The 5,000-nt window shown below is 49.2% G+C and overlaps 1 protein-coding gene across 8 annotated transcripts in view; it reads right to left on the reverse strand.

Annotated features, from left to right (window-relative positions):
* Positions 1–5,000, reverse strand: part of SNF4Agamma (SNF4/AMP-activated protein kinase gamma subunit) — a 252,200-nt gene that overhangs the window by 69,321 nt on the left and 177,879 nt on the right. The gene's annotated exons all lie outside the window — the stretch shown is intronic.

Raw genomic sequence — 5,000 nt, forward strand, 5'->3', positions numbered from 1 at the left:
CGTGATTCCTCCCTTCCTCCCCCTCTTCCCCTCTTTCCTTCGTGATTCCCCTGTGTTAAAAGATTCACTTCCGGCCGCCATTGCCGGGGTTCCTCTGCTTTAACCTTTAATGGCGGTCAAAGGCGCCTCGCTGGTCAGAGGACCCGGGCATTCCTCCGCCTCCGCCTCCATTCCTTTTCTTTATTCCTCTCTCTCCTATTCTTAATTTAGGGATTTTTTTTCTCTCTGTTTAATATGCACTTCGGTGTATTTCTCGCCTTGTCCTTCCTTTTTTTTTACTCAGTGTGTGTGTGTGTGTGTGTGTGTGTGTGTGTGTGTGTGTGTGTGTGTGTGTGTGTGTGTGTGTGTGTGTGTGTGTGTGTGTGTGTGTGTGTGTGTGTGTGTGTGTGTGTGTGTGTGTGTGTGTGTGTGTGTGTGTGTGTGTGTGTGTGTGTGTGTGTGTGTGTGTGTGTGTGTGTGTGGGCGTGCGTGCGCGTTAATCTGTGTGAGAGTCACTCTTTCAATTTGTCTCTATCCGTCGATAAATCTATTTGTCAGTCTGCTTGCCTGCAGATATTCCTCAAGCTCTCTCTCTCGGTCTGTTTTCACTGCCGTCCTTTCCTTAGGCCTATTTCAGGAAGGTTAATATAATCTTATACATAATCAAATACACTGCTGATTATTAGACAAGCGTGATGATGATGATGATGATGATGATGATAGCATCAATAACAGAAACTAACAATTACGATAACAAAAAAAAAAATAATAATAGTAACAGGATTGCAGGAACAATAACATAATAATAGTAATAATAGTAATAATAATAATATTATTATTATTAACAAATAATGATAATAACAATAATAATAATAACAGCAACAAGAAAAAGACCTCCTAGAAAAAATACATACTCATACATAAACTTCCTTTTTCCGCGACACTAACCCCTCTTTTGACTACAAGCCATAAAACCCACAGCAGTTCTCCTTGCTCTTGTTCTTACACCATACTACATAAATATTTTAGTTCCCCTTCAAAATGTTTCTACGTTTAAAGAAAATGGGTTAAGGTGATGGAGCCGGGCACTCTCTACCTCTCTCTTTCTTGCTTTGTTCCTTTCTTTCTTTATTTTTTTCTCCCTCTCTCTTTGTGTTTGTGTACGTGTATGTTTACGTGTATTGTGTGTGCGTGTGCGTGTGTGTGTTTGTGTGCGTGTGTTTGTGTTTGTGCGTGCGTGCGTGTGTGTGCGCGTGCATATGTGTGTGTAGTGTGTAGTGCGTATGTGCGTGTGTATGTGTGTGTGTGTTGGTGCGTGCATGTGTGTGCATGTGTGTGCGCGTGTTGGCGCACGCTCATGCAAGCCCATATGAGTGAATGAGTGAGGACGCAGGTGAATGAGTGCATACGTGTGCGCGAGCTTTGTGTGTGCACCCGTATCCATATTCAAGTGTACATGTATGACCTCCCATCCGTCCAGGCTCCATCCCGCAAGCACGCGCGGTCGTATGCGAACGAGAGGCGGCTGAAGAGCAAAGAGAAAAGCTCGCTGCGAATTGGAAACCTCTCCGGCGCAAAGACAAGCAGCAGCCGGAGGACCTCGCAGCCGGAGGACCTCGCTGCCGGAGGACCTCGCTGCCGGAGGACCTCGCTGGCCGTGTCGCAAAGCCTTCCTCCGAATTTTCCTCTCGACGCCGAGGCATCCACCCTTTCGTGAAATATACTGCGTCGTATTATGTCGCTATCGTTTTCTAAATAAAAGAATTGAAATATGTAAAGCAACCTCTAAAATATAAAACGTGTGTCCCGCTGCCTTTACATACCTGTCCATTAGAGAAATAAATAGTTAAATAAAAATGTATACACATATACAGAAATAAATATGACCGACAACAGCAATGATTCTGATCATAACCATAACTGAAAAATAGAAATGCGTAACTAAATACAAAACAAAGCTCGTTTCTATATAAAAAAGCATGACTAATTTACCGAACTCTGAAAAAAACACGAAATCTGTATCAGACCAAATGATCCTAACGCTATCATGTCCTCAGGCTATTCTTTGCTCTTCCATTTACCGGCGCCAGTTGGGAATTATTCATCCACCCTTTCGACAGAAAAAAAACTAAATTCTTCCACTTCATCCATTAATTACTTCACCGAAACATGTGAAGCATTTCATCCCTTCATCGGCTAATCTATTATAACACTATACTAACGAGTTCAATCAAGTCATTAATTATTTACTCGCCCGGATTACTCATTCACTCACCCGCAGTCCATCCATTCATCAATCAGTTTACTCAGCGATCCACACGAAGCATTCATTGACTCTGCAGTTCGTTCATTCTTCAACCAGTTCATTCATTCATTAACCCGAACATTTCATCGTGGTATTGAACAGTCCATCATCGCGCCACCAATAACAAAAAAAAAAAAAAGCCACACAAAATAGAAAGAGAAGAAGAAGAAGAAGAAGAGAGAGAAAAAAATATGAGACAAATATGAAGCTTATTGAAACCTCCGAACCGCTTGGAATCCCTCAGAAGAAGAAGCCCCTGGAACCGCGAGGAGACTCCTTTGTGAGATCCTTTGTGGTGGCGGAGGAGGAGAAGGAGGAAGCCGAGGAGGAGGAAGAGGGGGTTAAGAGAGGGGAGGAGGAGGAGGAAGAGGAGGAGGAGGAGGAGGAGGAGGAAGAGGGGCTTAAGGGGAGGAAGGGGAGGAGGAGGAAGAGGGGGTTAGGGAGAGGGGAGGAGGAAGGGGAGGAGGAGGAAGAGGGGGTTAGGAGAGGGGAGGAGGAAGGGGAGGTTAGGAGAGGGAAGGAGGAGGAAGAGGGGGTTAGGAGAGGGGAGGAGGAGTAGAAGGAGGAGGACGAGAGGATTAGGAGAGGAGAGGGAGGTTAGGAGAGGGGAGGAGGAGGAAGAGGAGGTTAGGAGAGGGGAGGAGGAGGAAGAGGGATTAGGAGAGGGGAAGAGGAGTAGAAGGAGGAGGAAGAGAGGATTAGGAGAGGAGAGGAGAGGAGGGAGGAAGAGGAGGTTAGGAGAGAGGGGAGGAGGAGGAAGAGGGGATTAGGAGAGGGGAGGAGGAGAGGGGGAGGAGGGAGAAAGAGGAGGTTAGGAGAGGGGAAGAGAAGGAAGAGGGGGTTAGGAGAGGGGAGGAGGAGTAGAAGGAGGAGGACGAGAGGATTAGGAGAGGAGAGGAGGTTAGGAGAGGGGAGGAGGAGGAAGAGGAGGTTAGGAGAGGGGAGGAGGAGGAAGAGGGGATTAGGAGAGGGGAAGAGAGAGTAGAAGGAGGAGGAGAAGAGAGGATTAGGAGAGGAGAGGGAGAGGAGGAGGAAGAGGAGGTTAGGAGAGGGGAGGGAGGAGGAAGAGGGATTAGGAGAGGGGGAGGAGGAGAGGGGGAGGAGGAGAAAGAGGAGGTTAGGAGAGGGGAAGAGAAGGAAGAGGGGGTTAGGAGAGGGGAGGAGGAAGAGGGGATTAGGAGAGGGGAGGAGGAGGAAGAGGAGGTTAGGAGAGGGAAGGAGGAGGAGGGGGGAGGAAGAGAGGATTAGGAGAGGGGGAGGAGGAGGAAGAGGAGGTTAGGAGAGGGGAAGAGGGAGGAAGACGGGGTAGGAAGAGAACGGAGAGGGGAGGAAGAGGAAGAGAAGGAGGGGGTAGGAGGAGAAGGGAGGAGGAAGAGGAAGGTAGAGAGAGGACGGAGAGGACGGAGAGGAAGGAGGAAGAGGAGGAAGAGGGAAGGAGGACTAGAAGGAAGAGGAGTAGGAGAAGGAATAGTATTCAAATTCAAATTCAAGGAGAAGAGGCAAAGGAGAAAGGCAGGTGGAGGAGAGAGGGAAGAAGAGTGAGGAGGAGGAGGAGGTGTGTCGAGAGGGGGAAATAGGTCAGAAGAGGTTAAGCTGACCTCTCATAGGGAGCATAGATTAAAGATGCTCTCTCTCTCTCTTCTCTAATTCTCCTCTTCCCCCCCTTTTACTCTCCTTTACCCTCTTCTTCTCTCCATCGATCCTATATACGTGGTGGGGGAGTGGGGGTTTAGGGGAGGGAACACACAGAGACAGACTGAGATAAAATAAGGAACACACACACACACGCACACACACACGAACACACACACACGCACACACACACACACACACACACACACACGCACACGCACGCACACACATCCATATGCACACACACACACACGCACACACACATAGGGAGCTCACCCGCGCGTGGCGAATCTTCCCATCTCGCATCTTAGGAGCCACAGCGGCACTCCTTGGCACCCGCCGGCACCTGGATGCCATCTAACGGTGACCAGTGTGCCGGCGCTGTAACATGTCTCCTAATTCATGAAGGGCCGCGACCGCCCTTGTTGCGGTGCTGTTTCTACGTTTTCTTTTTTTATTCTCTCTCTTGTTTTGTTCTTCATTTTCTTCCGTGTTCCTATTCTCTTTCCTATCAACCCTTTGACCTTCCCGCTTTCTATACTTTGTTCGCCCGCTTGCTGGCTGTGTATATTGATCTATCGTGATGTAAATTATGAGACTCGAAACTCCTATTCATTATCTTTCCCTTCGTGAAGCTTCTGGGCGACTTCACTTTTTCTTCCTAATCTCCGCTGACTTCCCCCTCATTACTGGTCAAGTGAATTACTGAAAGATAGCCTTAAAGGGGCTGGGGTTCTAAAGATTGATTCTAAAACCTATTCATGCTGGTTATAGGTTCACCCCAGTTGTTCCCAGGGTGTCCCTTGGACTCTGGACGCTGCCAGAACCCACGTGTCAACTCGGCGTCGACCGCTGGGAGCGGGACTTACCATAAGCGGCGGCGACGTATACTGCTGCGAGGCTGCGCGCGGGCGGGCGAACACTCCCGGGGGGAGGTCGTACATCCCCACTGCCCTTGGGTGGTAGACGGAGGCGGCCACGCCCTCGCTCTCCGTGCCGACCGAACACGACCTGACCCGCCGGTGCGGTGAGTCCGGGCTCCGGCCGGGGAGGTCGGGCGCCGCGCGGTCGGGCTCCGTGTCCA

Source organism: Penaeus vannamei, chromosome 10 (assembly GCF_042767895.1).
Source record: "Penaeus vannamei isolate JL-2024 chromosome 10, ASM4276789v1, whole genome shotgun sequence".
Taxonomy (NCBI): Eukaryota; Metazoa; Arthropoda; class Malacostraca; order Decapoda; family Penaeidae; genus Penaeus; species Penaeus vannamei.